Genomic DNA, 19110 nt, shown 5'->3' with positions numbered 1-19110 from the left:
CGCACGAGCATGTGTATGTGTGAGATGGTCGGTACAAGAATTAAAAAATATTTTGATTGAAAAAATAAAATGTAATATATAATAAAACCCAATGTCATTGGGACAATCCAAGGACGGAGTTTTCGAGCGGAACACGTGGGTTTTTGTTCTGACCGCGTCCTGGAGCCGACGCGTCTATATATTGTTATATAGGTATATATATTACGATGCTGTGCGTATAAAGGAAACATCTGAGTAAAAAGAGCTTTAGTATTTGAGTTTTATTTTTTTTTCATCTTCTTTTTACGAGTTTGGAATGGATGGATTTCAGAGACGTCAGACCAAAGAAACCAATTTGTCTTGTCTCCAAAACAGATCGCAATAAACAAATTCTTTTTGCTGCAGCCACGGCTGGCGGGTCGATGGTGTGCAAAACGCCCGGATTAAATTCCAACTCTTGAGACGAGTGAGATTTAATCGAGTACGGCATTAATGCAATAAATATATATATCGATGTACACGTATATATACATTGTTTTTTGCGTGAAAAATATTGCAAAGCTATAGCCATTCCACCATCGCTGAAGTATAGTACTCTCAACGGAACTCTCGTCGAATCGTAAAAATAATCAATTTACCGTTTGGAAAACGACTATTTACCAAATATTTTACCGTTAAGATATAATAAAATATAATATTTCGATTACGCTCATTTTTTTAAATCTTCAAATTTTTACACATTTATATATATCACGTACCTATACACACAAAGTAAAATATACGTATGATATTATAATATGTTATAAATGTGACACTTTTTTAAAAATTTAATTAACGGGTGAGTTACGTACCGTGTTAAGATAAAAAAAAATAAACATACTGTTGCCGTTAATTTATTATCTAACGTCGTACTCTCACGTATTATTATTCAAATAAATAAAACAAAAAATAATCCGGACAGGATACACTGTGTGGATGTGTGTATATATATATTTACAACAGAGTCCGGGTATATTGATTAGCCCACCTCGGCGCAGGATATAAGCAGTGGTTTAAATAATGATCACCGTGTAATGCATTTCTCTCTAAACGACAATGATCGTGAAACATATAATATTATTAGAGTACCTACAACATCGGGACGGAGATATCGTGTTTGTTGGAATTGAGAAATGACAGTGTACACGCGTTGGCAGTTGTCTTCGCACCGCAAAATTAAACGACACCGTAACAGGAAATTAAAATGTTGATTAATGTTTGTACACATATATTATAAATAAATACGCCGAACACGCCTAAACGACCGACGACATCGTTGCAATGTTGATACTTTTGAAAATGTAAAAACAGTTTGCAATCAATCGCTATTGAAGTATGTCGAATTACTTCAAAAACAGTTAAATGTGAGGATATTATGTTTTATCGTATACCTAATACCTAATACTGATTTAAGACTAGAAATCATACGCTACATTTCTACGTATCATAATATTAAAATATAGTATCAAAATCAAATAGTTTATTAGCATACACATTTTAATATAATATGTATTAAACTGTATATCATTATTATAATATAAACGACGGAAAATAATGTTTATTACTATTGATATTTCTACAAGTATAACATTTCCAAATTGATTAAATTAAAAAAGAAACTTAATACCTATGTAGTATGTATATATTTATGAATATTATTAAGATTATAATATATACTACACAAAAAAATGGTAATAACAAAATACTTTATTCTAGTTCACACAAAATATAATAAATCTTATCAACTAAGTTATCAAGTCAGTAAAATACCTAATTACGAACTTAAAAATTAAATTTTTATACTTGAAATATACCTACCTATGCTGTTTTAATATATACACATAATATAGTAAAACTACAAAATAAATTGAGTTTATTGTGATAAATGCTGATAATAAATTCAAATAACCTACATTTATTATTTGATCTTTTTTAATAATATATCCCCTGTATTTATTCACTATATTTCTTACTAAAAAAACTAATATTATCTAACAATTAAGCTTATTGCTAAATGAATATATTATGTAACATTTAGGTAATCTAAAATAAATTAAATATCTAACAATAAATCAATTTTAAAAAGTAACACATTTATTATCACTGATATCAGTTAGCTACAACTTAGTATATAAATCATCAAAGTTCAAAAAAATTAAATTAAAATAAGTAAACAAAGATGAAAAAAATAATTGTTAATGAAACTGACAAGTAAAATAAAATATGGAGTCTATAGTTGAAGATTTTGACTGAGAAATACGCCTTGGATCTTTAGAACAGACAAAGAATATTATAATAATAGAGATAGGTACTTCACTTCTAAAAATATCGATCACGTTCAAGAGGACCAGTTTGGTTAAGAAAATAAACTGTGAGAGAGTTAAAAAAAACTAATAAACGTTGATAAAAAATTGTGTAGAAATAATTATGCGGACTTAAGTTTTCTGTAATAAATCATTAAACATAGCGGGAAAATAATACAAAACGAATAATGTAACTGGGTGATTATTTTAATAGTTTACTCAAAAATATTAATGTTGTTTAAAACATGTATTTTGCATAATTTGAAATCATTCCAAAACAAGATTATTAAAAAAAAATTATATTTTATTTCTATTAATTGTCATTATTTTTTTTCAATTTTTACTTTTTTTGAACAACAATTATTTTTAATTTCAATTTCCAAAACATTTTTTTTTTTTTTGGAGAATTTTGATACAAGAAAATAAAACAACGAAAGAGCAATCCATTATTCAATTATAAATATTTAAAATTTAGATGAGGTTAATAGTGAACATTCACTGTAAACCAGCATTTCCTGACGTATAATTTATTATGGAGGTTGTACTACCTCACATACTTATCTAAACTTAAGTTTATAAAACTCATTAATTTTTAAATTTGAAATCCAAAATCTAATATGTATATAATATTATACTTATACAATATGCACAATAATTTCTCCTGCTTTAGAATCTAAAATTAAAATTATATTTTGTGCGGACTGTTCAAAAAAGTAAAAATTACTTCAATAAAAATATAGTTTATTTTCATACATGTTATTCTGTAATAATTCCAAATATTGTAAAACAAAGTTTTGTTCATAATGTTGTAAAATATTTACAGTTAAAGTGTTAAAAGAATCATACTGTATAATTTTACATTTACCATTATATTTTATGTTTTTAAAAGTATTAAAAGGAATTTTAATCCTGCAATTTTAACAAAGTAAATCGTTAACATACACAAAGCATCAAGCTCACAATTGTTTAATTTTAAACTCATAAAAGAAGCCTGGCAGATTATTATATAAATACAAATAAAAATGTCATATACAGGCACAGTTTATAAAATTATTAATATTTAAATGTATTCCCATTTACTCGAATAGGAAACAAAATTATTTTGCGTAACACTATTAAGTTGTTACCAATTACTTACCAGATAATACAATATTAATTATTTAATCTTAAATTTAAATATTTTTAACATTAAATATAGTTATAAACATTTATTATAAATTATATTGAAATATAATTTATAAATTTAATTTAATTTTGGTTCAGTACGTATTAATTAACATAATTTAGTTTAACAATCGTTGTTGACGTTATTTTTATAACTCAACACGTGTTTTTATACAAATACATTATACACGCAAATGAATGACTAATTAACAAAAAAAAGCGATTTTTATACTTTAACTGACCAAGATAAAATTTAAAATTAAAACCAAAATATGATATATACTTGATGCTGTAAATGTGTGATACAAAATATATTTTAAAAATTTGTGTAAAAGTTATGGTTTATGAACAACGTGTGGTAGCCAAATTGTAACCAGGAAAGGAAGTAAAACTATTAACGAGTTTTAAACGTAAATTACAGTTAATTAGTAATCACTAATTACTAATAATAATTAGTGCTAAACGTTATTTTACGAACAATTTTCAGATTTTTATACATATGCATTGAGAGGCTTATAAGTTTTAATCAATATATTTTTTTTACATAATTCGATTTGAAATGTATTCGCATTGAATTGAAATCAATCAAATTCAGTTATGTTCATATAAATATAAATATAAATTACATTATATATACATTCTATATTTTTTTTATTCAAGTAACAAACATAGTGTGTAAATTGCTAAACGGTTTTAAAACAACGATTATTATTTTTTTAATTAAGTAATTATAACGTATTTACTACTATAATGCTCATATCTCATTCATTAATAATTATTTAGGGCATTCAAATTGATAGACTGATTCGATAGTCATAACTCATTATACGAAATATTTTTAACTAATTCTTCGAACTTCTGGCTACCTACTGTTAAATTATCTGTTATATAAAATAATAAATTATACTATAATAATAAAATATACATTACAAACGAATATATTATGATATATGTATATATAATTTTAGATTTAATTTTTATTAAAAATATAAATTTAAAATGTCTCAAGTCAGATAAGAAATAATATTTTAGCGAAATTGTTATAACTATAACCATAAATCAAATTTTACATTTTTCTGGCACTTGTGAAAAATTAATAGGTATGTTTTTATAATATTTAATTTTATAGAATTATTTGAAACTAATAAATGGATAAATTAAGTTTATATAAATACAAAATAAAAGTATATACAGAAAATTAAATAAAACATCACGAAATTTAGGTAACGTCTAAAATTATATTACACTTGATTGCATTGACATATTATACAAAAATAATGCAAATCATAATATTTATACGTTAATTCTAATTCATATTTCCAATTAAGAGAAACAATATTCCTATAATCGTGTAATGTGTAGGTGATATACGTAATAATTTGTAATAACTTATTTTAAGTATTAAAATATTAATTTGATAGTATAAAACTGTCAGAGATTTAAATCTTCATTTGTACCTAATATAATGTATACACTACAATAATTATTGAACAAATATGTATATAAAATGTAAAATAAAATTTTAAATTGTATTATTCATAAGGTATATTTAAAGACAAATTATAGAAAGGTAGTTTTCAAAATATGTTTGATGTAAAACATACGTGTAGTCATTTATTCTACTACACGATTACATATTATAAACAATTGGTAATTCTTCTCGGAAAAAATACCGTAATTTCAGTGATATGTCTAAAATTTAAATAATTAAAAATAATACCCTTTAATTAATGAATGTTTCAGAATAAAAGTGCATTGTTTTTTTATAATAGGTACCCTATATTGAAAAATTTTTAACTTATGAGACATATTTATACTAAATTTAATGTACTTCGCAAATCGTAAAATATATAACATAATATATATATAATATATATAATATATATATATTATATTGTACACGTGTCATGTTTTTAACCATTTGATTTCCAACGTAATCGGTGCTATATAGTCATACATTTTGACAGTGACGTTTTAACGGTGTGTTACAATAATTACGTGAAATTACAGTTATTGTTAATTTTTTTTCAATTTTGTTTATTTTTCATGTCCAAAAATTCGTCTTCAGAACGAATTGAACACAACAATAATATCTGACCACCAACAACTGTGACTGACATTGAACGATAAACCGTATATAAAAAAAAAAATAATAATAATAAAAAGTCGTTCTGTCTATAACATCGATTAGTGTACGCCGTTGTAACCCGTGTATATGTTTACAATCGTGAAACATTTGAATAGGAACTTGATTCAAGGAGTCTCTTGAACGATGTTTGCAGTGGTGAGTCGACAACTACTATACTTGACGCGTTGCTGCAATATATTTATACAACATACAATATATGGGTATGTAACTATAAAGTTTTGGAATCCAATAGCGTTGGAGCAGAGAAGAACATCGCGTTGAATTAAACACACACACATAATCGTGCATTCAATAGTATAATATGTTTATATATATATGTATACGCATATGCGTAGATGACGAGGGGCAATAACGATTTGTTTCAAAACGGTTGTATGAGTATAAAACGGAAGTGAAGTATCGGGGATAAAAGTTTGTTTTTGTGCTTCTTTTTTTAAATATTACTTGGAAACGTGGGAGGTATTTAAAGTATTATAAATATATAACACTCGTTCTCGTTTTAGTTTTGTGAAAATTTAATAAATAATAATTTGTAACTATACAAATATAAATAAATTTATCAAAAGTTTAATTAAAATAATTACATTGCTTTTGATGTTCGTGCATAAAACAGTTTGTGCATACAAATTAAAATTAAGTTACACTGTTATAAAATAATTACTATTTATTTAGATGGGTAGTTTTAATTTTTGGCAGAAAGTGTTAAATAATTTTTCACAGGTTATGAAGGACAATGTGTGCGAATAATAATACACATTTTAAAATCACTACATTTAATTTATATTAAACTTAAAATTGTATTGAAAAAAAATGTTATTCACTTGAGATTATGTTCACAAATCTATGGTTCGTATTGTGTAAGTACGAAATGCCTATATATTTTAATATATTAAACCATGATCAGAGTTTATTTAAATTACAATAAATTTTAATGAATTGTTATGGTGTTTAACAAAGATTTGGTATAGACTTTTATCGACGTGATGCAGCGCTTCCAAAAAGCGCGTTTGGTTAAACGACTGTAGCAACACAGAATGATGATTACAATGTACCTACCTACGTTCTACATTTTATTATTATTATGTTAATTGTTGGACATCCAACGACAGTCATAAAAATAATAATATGTACATCATATACTATTTTGGGGCCCGAAACGGGGTTATAATAACGAGCAGTTCTATCTAAGGTATCAATCTCTCGGCACTGGTGCTGCAGTGTTGTCCACCTCTGCGCGAGACGGAATCGAGATTTGAGGTAGGTATTATATTATAGGCATATCACCTAGTGCGCATTCAGGCTTCCCACGGGGTCGCGTCACTTCGGAGTACTATATAATATACTCATAATATATATATATATATATATATAACAAGCATACATCTTATGTATAAGTACAACTGTCAAATAATAACCATACAACCATGTACAAAACCATATATTATATTGGACAACGTGGCTAATGTCTATGACTATACATGAACTGCGGTAGTGCAGCTTTATATTCATTTTTTGAATTTTACCGATCAAATCTTACATACCTACAGCCTAGAAAAGTCTCATGCGTGTTACAAACACGATCATGTATACAGCCTTCAGATAGATAGGGTAAGCGATCGAATGTACAGACTACAGAGCAATAAGATTAATACATAACACTCATGGTTATAAGTTTATAACTCTATAAGACAGATTATATTTGTCGTATGCCATAAAATCGAAAACTTCTGAATCAATTAGAGCGATTTTGTGAATAGCATCTGTGACTGATGCTCGCAAGTATTGATTATGTGGTTTATCGCAATAAATTGATCTATACGAGAAAAATATCGCGATGAAATCGAGTCTTAGAAATTCATTCAAATTGAATTATGTTTTATTGAACGGTACAAAATTCAATAGGTAATCTAATAGAATTTATAAAGGACTTTTTTCATACGTTTATGCTAAAAAAATACTGTGCGGATAGTCGTAATAAATCTAAAATAATAGTAAATAAAAAAATCCAGACTGGAAACCACTAATTGATACGATCACCAAACGAACAGCCATAAAGCGCCAATTCAAGCTCACAAGCTTAAATCAATAATCCTCTCTATGTGTCTCGTATGTTATTTTATTGCAACGAAACCTATAAATGGTTAAACTCGTCACAGACACTATCGTCGCATGTTATAATAGCTGCGGAAACATATATAATGCGATACTGCGAACGATCAAATATAGCTCGACCGCAAATGACTATCGATCTGTACACGTTTTTGTTCATTTTATTCACAGGGCATACGTTTGCGAGTGTCTGCAGATGCATGATACGCAGGTTCCTATACATACAGATAATAATATTCGGTACATCTTCGTGAGCGATTCTGCGCGGTGTTTGTGACGTTGGCGTCAAAGAGCTTGTCCAGTTTCGGCGTGTACACATACGTACATAACATATAGAACGTATATACAGTACAGGTTTTACACAAACATCTTACACACACACACACTTATATTATATACACCTTAACCACGCGATGAACGCGCGAGGGACGACTACTTCTGCTGCAGCAGCAGCATCCGCCGGCGCGAGCATTTGCAAACAATGACTTGTACGACTACAACAGGCGTCTGTCAAATTTATTAGGCGTTTCTGGGACAAAGGACGACGCGAAACGCGGACGAGATGTAAAATAAAAATAAAAAATCCGCACGGACTCATCGCGGGCGGAGGGAATAAGCGGTTTTCCAACCGGTTGTGGAGGGGGGCGACAATCCTAGAGACACGCCGAAATACCAAAGCTGACAAACAGACTAATGGAATATGTATTAGCTGTTCTGGAACAATGGTTCGGGATCGGATAAACAACGGTATCGACGAACGTCTCATGATTTCGCTTTATTGTTGTTGTTTTTTTTTTCACAAGCCAAAATTTTGGATCATTATTGAAGTGAGATTTGGGCAGCGGGTAACCGAATACAAAAAAACCCCACGCAAAGTATCGAAAATTTAAATACAAGAAACAAGGTAACAATTCCGCTACGTCGTAATATGACCTTTGAGACCATTTTTTTCCGCAATATATCCTAACACAATTTATTCTGTAACGTATTTTGAGGTACTTACAACTATATACAACATGTATCATGCACATAATATGTATATTTTGTGTTCATACATTATATACACATGCATACATATGTACCAACTCAATAATATACAATAATATATTATTGAATATTTAAGAGGTGAAACCATTTATATTATATATACGTTTTGAACATCAAACAGCCGAAACAATTGTTTGGAGCAGTACATTTAGGCACTTCGGGACAATAAAATACGAAAATAAGTTATACAGAAATAAAACGAATTGAAATATGTTACTGACAACTTCTTGCTTTTAAACCGGATAAAACGAGTTGAAATAAGTTTTAACAACTTATCCTATATGTGTAATTGAAGCGTATCGAGTATAATAATTGAACAACCCAGAAGTCTAAGAAGTTTTACGGAAAAAGTTTAAAAATCTAATTGTAATTTAAAATAACTTATATAAGAAAACATCTTGGTGTTTCGAGTTTCAATATAAATATTAAATAAGAAAATATGCAGTTACAAACTTATGAGCAAGTTAAAAATTAATTTAATGGCAATCATTTTTGACCACAAAATGTGGGTTTTTGTATATTTTAATTAAAATCTGTAATTATTTCGTAACATAATGTCTTCATTTGTTTAAAAAGTATCCATACTATAGTTACTAGCATTTTTTTTTCGTAAAATCAACGTTTAAAAAATACTATTTTCACTGCATTTATGCGACCAGCGAATATAAATCTACTCACACATTCACAAAAGCGGAATAATAGAAAATAGTTTTGTAAAATAATATTAAATAGAAACTGGTATTACCGCATAAAATCAAAATGTCAAAAAACGTTTGAAACAGTATATTTTATACATTTTTCAGACTGATCGTCTGAAATATTTCAACGAAGCGTTCGTACTGAAAACTATCGCATAGCATAGCAATAAAAAATTGTTGGCACAGTGCATTATTATAATCATACAAGAAGTACCTACCCATATTATAATAATACTTCTTTACAAGCCATCGTACATACGAGTAATAAGATTTCTGTTGCAAACTGACTGCACGTGTGCGACGTTTTACCGGGTATCAAATCGCTGCACACAGCTATGTTAATAATCACCTTCTATATGGTTATATAATATAATTATATGTGTCGTTAACGCGACCTACGCTAAACCCTGCAATACAACTGAAACGCAATTAATTTCGGTATGCGCACGATGAAGACGTACGGTTAAAATGAAATTAAAAATAATAGGTTCACTTTTGGATATTTTTTTGTATGCGTATAGCACCAACTACGTCATCAGTCAATATCTTATTATTATATACGAATAGTAATCATCGGTCCAGGATAATAGGTAAAATAACTCGCAGTTACGTTATGATGCGTTTGATGCGTATATAAAATGCATTTCGGTCGGTAGTTGTATAGATGGAATTTGAGATTTTTAGGATCCGACGTAGTGCGCAAAAAATCCTCGGACATTAGCTACCGAATATAATAATATGGTATAGTAATATGGAATGAGGTTGTCGTGGGATTGTTACCATCTCTGCAGATTGGTATAGCGGTTACACAAAATTCTCGGACAAAACAACGTCATCAATGTCCTATCGGTATAAACCACCAGAAAACTATTTGCCCGCACGTTTCGAAAGTCTTACTAGAGAATTGTTAGACCATTTGTACACATTATAAGACATTATACATATAATAATAAATCAATTTTTTCTTTTCTTATTTGTCTTATATAGACTCGAAAACTACTGAAATATTACTAATACAAGTTTTTATCTGGAGATTCCTTGAAACTCTGAGAGGGTTTGTAACTCCGTTTCTCAACCAATGTAGGTCGCTATACCGTCTATTAATAATATTAAAATCATAACTGCGTATTCGTTCATTTCTACTTGTCATTGGTTCGGTACACGCAAAAAAAAAATTACTTATTACTATTCGCTGCAGGCTGCAGGTGGATTGCTCATCTCATTATTATTTATCATCAGACAACTTCGAGTAATACAACTACGCATAGTAAAACATGAACCAATAAAAATCGATGGACTTATTGCGCCCGTCATGTTTGACAATACTATATACTTAAATTTGCAAGAGTTTTGTATTTAGTTTGTTTCAATTTTATAGATTCTTATCAATAATTTAATGATGATATTAATATCTATATTTTTAGAATATATACATAATATAACATTGATTGACACGCGATATAAAATAAATACGAAAACTTGAAAGTCATCTCGAAACTGATTTCGTTATCGTATATTAATAATTACACGCATAAATTATACTTACAGGTATTTTCACGGTATTTTTATTTTATTTTTTTTTACCGAAAGTTTGGTTAAGGTATCTATTTATGCGCAAACTGTTTTCTACCTCCAGACCGCCGACAACCGTGATGCGTGTGTCGTGTGTGCGCTGCTCCGGTGTAATAATTGCAAGGTGCAGACGACACGTCATGTCCGTAAACCGCTGTCACGTATATGCCGCGGCGTGTGTGTCGGCGACGGCGGACCTTGGAACGTATTATTATTATTATGATAAAGCATTCTATACCGACGGCCATAATGTTGTACGGACTTCCAACTATACATACTACAGCTGTATAAGCGCGTATTATAATAAATAAGTACGCCACTCGTACCCCGAGTCGCCGGCGATTTACGACGGTCGCAGCGTCCGGGCAAACCGCTTTCGATTAAAATATTATAATATTATATCATTATGTATATCGCACACAATGAATATTATAGGTAGTAGCCGGTTGCGGTGTGAAATAAGCGATTACGAGTAAAGAGAGAGAGACGGACACCGAGCAGGACTACGCCCAGCATTGGCGGACACGTGCGCGTTCGTGTCAACGTTGAAATATCATGCTGCAGCGAGGCGGTCGACCGTGTTGTAATAATGGTAATAATATTGTCACCTAGCTTTTCCACCCAAAAACGACGTGTCTCCTCCAATAATACTATTGGTTGCATTTAATATTATAAGTATTTTATTCTTCCGTTCATTAAAAGCATACGAAAAGAAAAACGGCAAACTGTTTGCGGAGTGTACGCACATATACGGTGCGCTTATAATAGGTACATTGTGTTCCGTCAAACCGTAGCACTAGTCGATTCTATGCCGTAAGTGCGTATGTATAACATAATAGTTCATTTATTATGCATAGAATACGCGTACCAAAACTTTGCGCATTGATATCACGTTCAATAATTCATTATTATATACACATATAAGCTCCCACGCGATAGGTATGTCGACGGTTTATTCGCGAGGTCCTCCTCTTGCGTTTGATTACAATTTCTGAATTTCTGAATATTTATAATACAGTATCGCGGGATATAGCAAAATAGGTTTAAACGCAGTACGCACCGAAGTTAAACCGTCTATAGGAAATCTTATAGCTGCACCGAGAACTGTTTTATCCCGTTAGAGCCCGTGGTGAATATACGGCCGGGACGCTTGTAATCCATATGAAACTGAATAAACCGAACCAAAATTAATCAGGCTAAGACCTCATCGGGAAATCTCTCAATGAATTTAATTAAGCACCGCAATTGAAATCAACATCTCAGAGTTCAGACATATTTGTTCTTAAGTGGATTTTTTTATTTTTAATAAGCCCAATATTTTTTTAATTCGATCGCTTTTGTAGTTGTGAAATTAAAGTTGAATGACAGTATATACGATTTCAATCTAGTATAATAACTAGTAATAAAATACGGACATATTTACTTTTACGATCGAAATAAATGTATAATACTATTATGTACATAATTTGTATAAATTAAATTTTAATCGAAGAAAGGACGTATAGATAGACGTACGTTTTACATTCATAAAATATATTTTTTTTTTAAGAGTTAAAATAGTTATGTTAAAAATACCGGTATAATATCCTGAACCGTCAATAAACCTTAAATTCTGGTTCAAAATTACTTCAAATAACGAAACCGAAACCAAAACATTAATTTTTTTATCTTAAATCGAAACCATTATGGTTCTAGTACCTACAGGTATTTTAAATAAATTGGTGTAAAATATTAATGTGTTATAGTTATATTTATTTATATTTTCTGAATCCACCCGATTTACGATTAAACGCGATTGCTCTCGGGCATAAAAATAGAATAGAATATATTATTATTGTATCTGAGCAGTTTAGAAAACTAGGTTTATTCAATTTTAATCGGACATTTCGATTCTGGCGAATTGGGCGGCGTTTCATTGGACCAAAATAATCGTCCGACTGTCAACTGTACGATTTATGATGTACACTGTTTTTCTTTCATCATGTGTCTCTTTTATTTGGAAGCGGCGACAAATATAAAAGAATGGTAAACGAATTTTCGTCTGTCGGCAATACCTCGTTCTGGTGGTGGTCCAATGTACTTAATAGCAACAATAAAGATTCTGATAAGTACATAAAAAATATATACTATTACTTTTTATTTATTTTTAAAACATCTTCACAAACTTAATAGTACCAAACACGTTCACTAGAAATGTTCATGGTTTCAAGTATACATATACTTATAATAGATATTCATATATTAGTATGGTAAATCAAATTTAATGATGTTTTGATTATCTAACGCGTTAATTGCCCGTAAGACCGATAAAATAATTAAAAATTATACAATTATCTACTTTCCCACGGAAATTTGAAGACTCCATAGTATAAGCTTAAATATGGTGCGATTGTAAGTTAATATTATCACGATCTCATCAATATATTTGTATGGTGGGAATTCGTTTGATCCGAAATACTAACAATATGTCGTTGTAATAATGAAAAAAAAAACAACAACGATATTATATAATATAATGTATACTGTTGGATACATCACAAGATAAACAAATTACACACTATTACAAAGTGTCATCAGTGTTAAAATCGCGACGCGTCCTTATAATAGAGCGTACATAGTAGTAGATGATAGTAATGACAACAATGAGTATCGAGTGACGGCGACTTAGGGTCTCTGATACAATATATGTCAATTTATATTTGATCTCGCACAGTGATAGTAGTACGAAAATGACGACGGTGCGCATTGTAGCTGTATTGATTTTGTTTTTGGTTTTATTATTATTATTATTAAAAGAATAACCCGTGTGTAAACATCTGATGAAGCAAAGCGTTACGTAAAATGATACAGTTTAAAATACGACATAATATTAATACAATAACACATAGTTTATGGTTATTACTTATTAGTTACACCATGAATCATAATAATATAATACGATGGTTACATTCAAGAGACGAAGACGACGACATTCAAACTTCAAAGTAGCGTTTTATATTATTATATTATATATATATATATAAAAATAAATTGCATTATGCATAATATAATAACATTATTATTTTATATGACTGTAGTGTTCGAGGAGAGGGGACGAAAAAAAAACATCATAGAGCACGTCAACGACCTTATCTCGAGGCTCGCACACACGCCTGCGCCGCCGCCGCAATATTCCATTAGTATCAATCAGAATAGCGTATATGCAGTACATAAACGTATAGATGTACCTGCTCACTGACCGAGGAAACAATTATTATTATTATTATTATTATTATCGGTTTACCCTTACACACCGGGGTCACAACCCCGAGAAGTAGTCGTCGTCAGTATATAAGGAGAAGTGACGCGCGTGTACATATAATATCATACTATATATTATATTATATGTACCTCATCGTGTACACGACAACGACAGATATCTCTCGCTCACACAATCGAATCGCTCGTCGAATCGCCACTCTCTCGGCGGCGGCGGTTTCGGTATACCTCTATACGCAGTAGAACAATGGAGAACCTATACTCCTCTATACGATATTATAATACGCATCTGTACATAAGAATTATGTATTATAATAACAATAATATATGTATACAGTACACGGATACTCGGGTTGTTAATATAATAATAATATTACGCGAGTGCGACGACTAGCGCACAAATACAATATATAATAATAATATTATAATGTGATATTATTAAGTCCATAACGCTCGTGTAGTACTTACAAACAGTGTTTTTATTTTTTTTTTTTATACACATAAACTCTCATCGCGCGCCGGGCGTCGACCATTAATCAAGTTGGCGTGGCCGATTGATGTGGAGAGAATCGATTTGTTTAATGTCCCGCTGGTTAACTTGTCTATCCGCCGTCGCCGACGATGTGGGCGCACATTTGCACCTCTTCGGTCGGTTGAGAATTATTATTATTATTATTATTATTGTTATTATTATTATTATTATTATATCCAGTCTGTCACGTCCCGTGTAAATGGGTTATTTATCGCTCAAAGTACGGAAAAAAAACCAACTCGATCGGGTTGTTGGTATATTATTATTATTATTATTATTACTGTTGTTGTCGGAGTTGTATTATTATATCGTCTTCGCCAGCCATCGGGCATTCGGGCACGATGTGATATAATTCTTTTTATATTTATACATTTTTTTTTTATTTACATCGGAAAAATTACAAACTACAAGGGGGGTAAGTGCGACGACACTGTATATATACTATTCGACGAGATGCTTATCTGAGACCATATTATATTCTATATATGCATTATGTAGGTATATTGTAGATGTACAATGCATACTTTGTATATCTAGCCGAAAACACAAGGAATAGGTAGGTTATAGATATATCACATACATTATGTACCTATATTAAAACGATTTGTTCACAAATAAAAGATTCTACGGAATGATATCTAGTTTAACATACTTTCTTAATCTGGAATTCTTAACAAAATATGTAATAATTTAAAAATATGATTTAAACATAATTTTATTTTTGAAATAAAATACAAAACATGTAATTGATATTTTGTAGCTTGTGAGTATACCTAATATTATGTATCTTAATTTGAGTGATTCACAAATGTAAATGTATACTTCATAAAATATTATAATATTATAATATGTAATATGAAGAATTGCTGTAACTACAAAAATATCATACTGTTTCTGTATGATTGTATGAAGTTATCAAAATAAATATTATTTAAGTATAGCTTAAAATTATAAAAAAAGCTTATACTTTATACGGGATTAAAAGTAATATATTTTCACTAAATTAAATTTTGATCATTTAAAACATGGATTACAATAGTTTTGAACTTCTTTCAGTATATGGGTTTTAATGTTGTTGCCATTAAGCATCCTTCAGAGCTTTTTTTGAGTCAGCAATAGTAAGAGATAATTGTTAGATAAATTATCCACAAAAGCTATAGTGATTCTGATTTCTATGTTAAATTTACACGGTCAGCAACTTTTATACAATGTATTACATAAATTAAAAATAAACTGAGAAATTCTATACTCGTATGTTAAATTTAAAATCAATAAAAATGGTTAAATTCTTTAACGGAAAACTATATTGAACACTTCAAAAGGGTTTTCTTTATAAGTTTCCAACCAAATCAAAGTAAAAACCACAATACATTCAATATATAAAACTTAATTCTTATATAATATAGGTAGTACTTTTCATTTTGATTAAAATATTTATAGTACAAGTAGACAATTTTTAAAGAAAATGGTTTTAAAATTTTTAACTACTTTGAGGCTGATAATTTGGTAGGCACATAGATAGAAAGTTAATCTTAAAATAAAAAAAAAGTTCTAAATATACACACAAACTATTTACGTAGGTAATTTTTTCATCAAGTATTATTCAATATCTCAAAAAGTATTACAATTTTTAATTTTTTTTTTTTTTACATAATAAGTTGATATACAAATAACTAAATTAAAACAAAATATAAGTGATTTTTGAATATTATATAAAGTTTGTATACAGCTCGTTAATCCTCAAGTGGAAAAATTTAAAAATTTAAAATATAAAATTAAAAATTAACCTACCAAACAGAACATTTTTGTAGGATTGTTATTGTAAATTAATTTTATTATTATTTAAATGTCATGTTTTTTTATTATAAGTATTAAATAATATTTAATCATCGCAGTTAACGAATTTTTCGTGAAAATATTCATTATTAGAAGAATATTTGAATAGTTTTACAACAAAACTAGGGTACTATTATTGTAAGTGAAAGTATTTATAATTAAGATATTCATTTATTTATACTGTTAAATATATTTAAAAATCTAAATGTGGGTAAATGCATAAGCATTATTCGCTAACACAATTAATTATTGTAATACGCAATGTATATAAATATAATTATATACTTATTTATACAAATTTGCATACATAATTGAAAATAAAAATGCAACATTATAAAAACAACTGTATATATTCGCGAGTCGCGGTATCATACCATAGTCAAATCGATATAAGTCGTGCGCGCTTTGGGAAAAATCATCGAACGGAAACCACCACTATCCTGCAGACTTGCCACGTGGAATAATAATAAAAAATGACCAACATAATGCGGTTGACAGTCGCTGAGAGAGCGGGTCGGGAGAAAAATGATTTAAATAGAGATTAATTTAATATTCAATGAGTTTTAACAGTGGCGAATTTAATGCAGTCATAAAGTGTGCGAGTGTAAAGTGTTTTCATTTATACACGTAGTGTATACGATATTATATATTATATACATGCACAACGTGTATAAGCTACACCGCTGACTGAGGAGAAAAAAATGTTAATGAACTGGAAATTATTTTGAAAAAAAGGGTTTCATACAGTTTGTGTATACACACAAAACCATAATATATAATTTACATAAATCGGTGGGGGTAAATACCATAAAGAACTCGCTGGGCCGTTGTTGCTATAAGGGTTTTTATTTATTTTTTTTTTTTTTGGATATACGTTTTTAATATACACCGCGGTGTGCATGGGGCGATATAATATCGGGGCTGTCGTACAGTTCGATAAATTTGTTATTTACAACGGCGATGTGCGTTAGGGACACAAGGTCTATACACACGCTATTTTTTTCGAATTAATTTTTATGTATACATAAATACAAACTACGTATATATTACGTATATTATGTTATATGTAGAAACACAGTGATATGCGCGGAGGAATAAAGAAAGATAAAACACAACGATGGTATAAGACTAAAGAAAACAAGGACATTGATAAATTATCAGGGGGGTTGTAATACATTCGATAGGCATCTACGGGCGACCATGGCATTTTCGGCAGGTGGGGAAGGGGTATAATAAAGTTTTGGATGTCGTATTATTCTTGTACATAGGTAAAATATACGAACGCACATACGTCAGGTAAACGTGCGACCGACGGTTAATTTCCATTTTTATGATAGTTTACAGCTGAAACCATATTATTATTATTATTATACTATATAAGGTATAGCAAGGGTGCCCGTATTTTGATGGTAAAAAACTGAAGTGGAAAAAAATTATTTATATTTTGTTTTCTCCAAAAACACACAAATTTGAAAACGTTTCATAATTATATGTAAATGTTACACCCCAGACGACTTGTACGACAATTGCTTATTTTATAAAATGGACACTAATTATTACAAAATACAACCTTACTGTAAGGATTTTATCGTGAAAACAATTTTTAAAACACACGCAGAGTAAATATATTGGTCCAACTGCAAGGGGAATTGGATACCAATAACGACAATAACACTTACTATAGGTGTAAGAATATGGAAAAGTTCCAGAAATTTGTTTTCAAGACGGATAGATAATACGATTAGAAGCGGTTTTGTTAATATTATACTGTGGCTTTTAAATTGAATAAAGATGATTTTTTTAGATATTTATAAAATATATACTTTCCGAGTAATATATCGGTTGAACGCGTTGAATTATGTTAATATTATTTTTGAAATTTACTTACAAATGACTATACAGCATTCAATAGTAATAATGTAATATTATTATGTCTATTTAAATTTCTCGAAATTACGTTTGTTTTAAATTCAGAATATTTTTACAGTTTTCTTCACGCGACTGGCTGTATAGTTCAGGCTTATTAAAAAAATATTGAAATTAATACGCATATTCAAGAGTTTAATGAACGTAACGAATGTTGATATTCATATATTATGAATATTCCGGAAATGACTATTCTTAAACTGAATATTTTGCACATCATAAACTTATGATTTTATAAATTTTGCATGATCTAATAATATATTTAATCTGATTAATTAATATTATTGTTGATTACATGATATAATTTACGAATTATAAAAGATTAAAACTTAAAAGGACTTCGCACACACGACATTTAAATAAAAAATTACATATTATTATAATTAACAGACTTAAGTTTTTTTTTTTTTTTTTAATTTTAATCTTTACTATAGACTCTATAGATATTATCGTATGGAATAATTTTTTTCCAAAACATAATAAAATAAAATACTGTAA

General features: G+C 29.2%; 1 protein-coding gene across 2 annotated transcripts in view; it reads right to left on the bottom strand.

Moving 5' to 3' along the window:
* Window positions 1-19110, bottom strand: part of LOC114126851 (lysine-specific histone demethylase 1A) — a 378425-nt gene that overhangs the window by 42134 nt on the left and 317181 nt on the right. The gene's annotated exons all lie outside the window — the stretch shown is intronic.

This window comes from Aphis gossypii, chromosome 2 (genome assembly GCF_020184175.1).
Source record: "Aphis gossypii isolate Hap1 chromosome 2, ASM2018417v2, whole genome shotgun sequence".
NCBI lineage: Eukaryota > Metazoa > Arthropoda > Insecta > Hemiptera > Aphididae > Aphis > Aphis gossypii.
The sequence above is the reverse complement of the archived record's forward strand: the minus strand, read 5'-3'. Positions and strand labels throughout refer to the sequence as shown.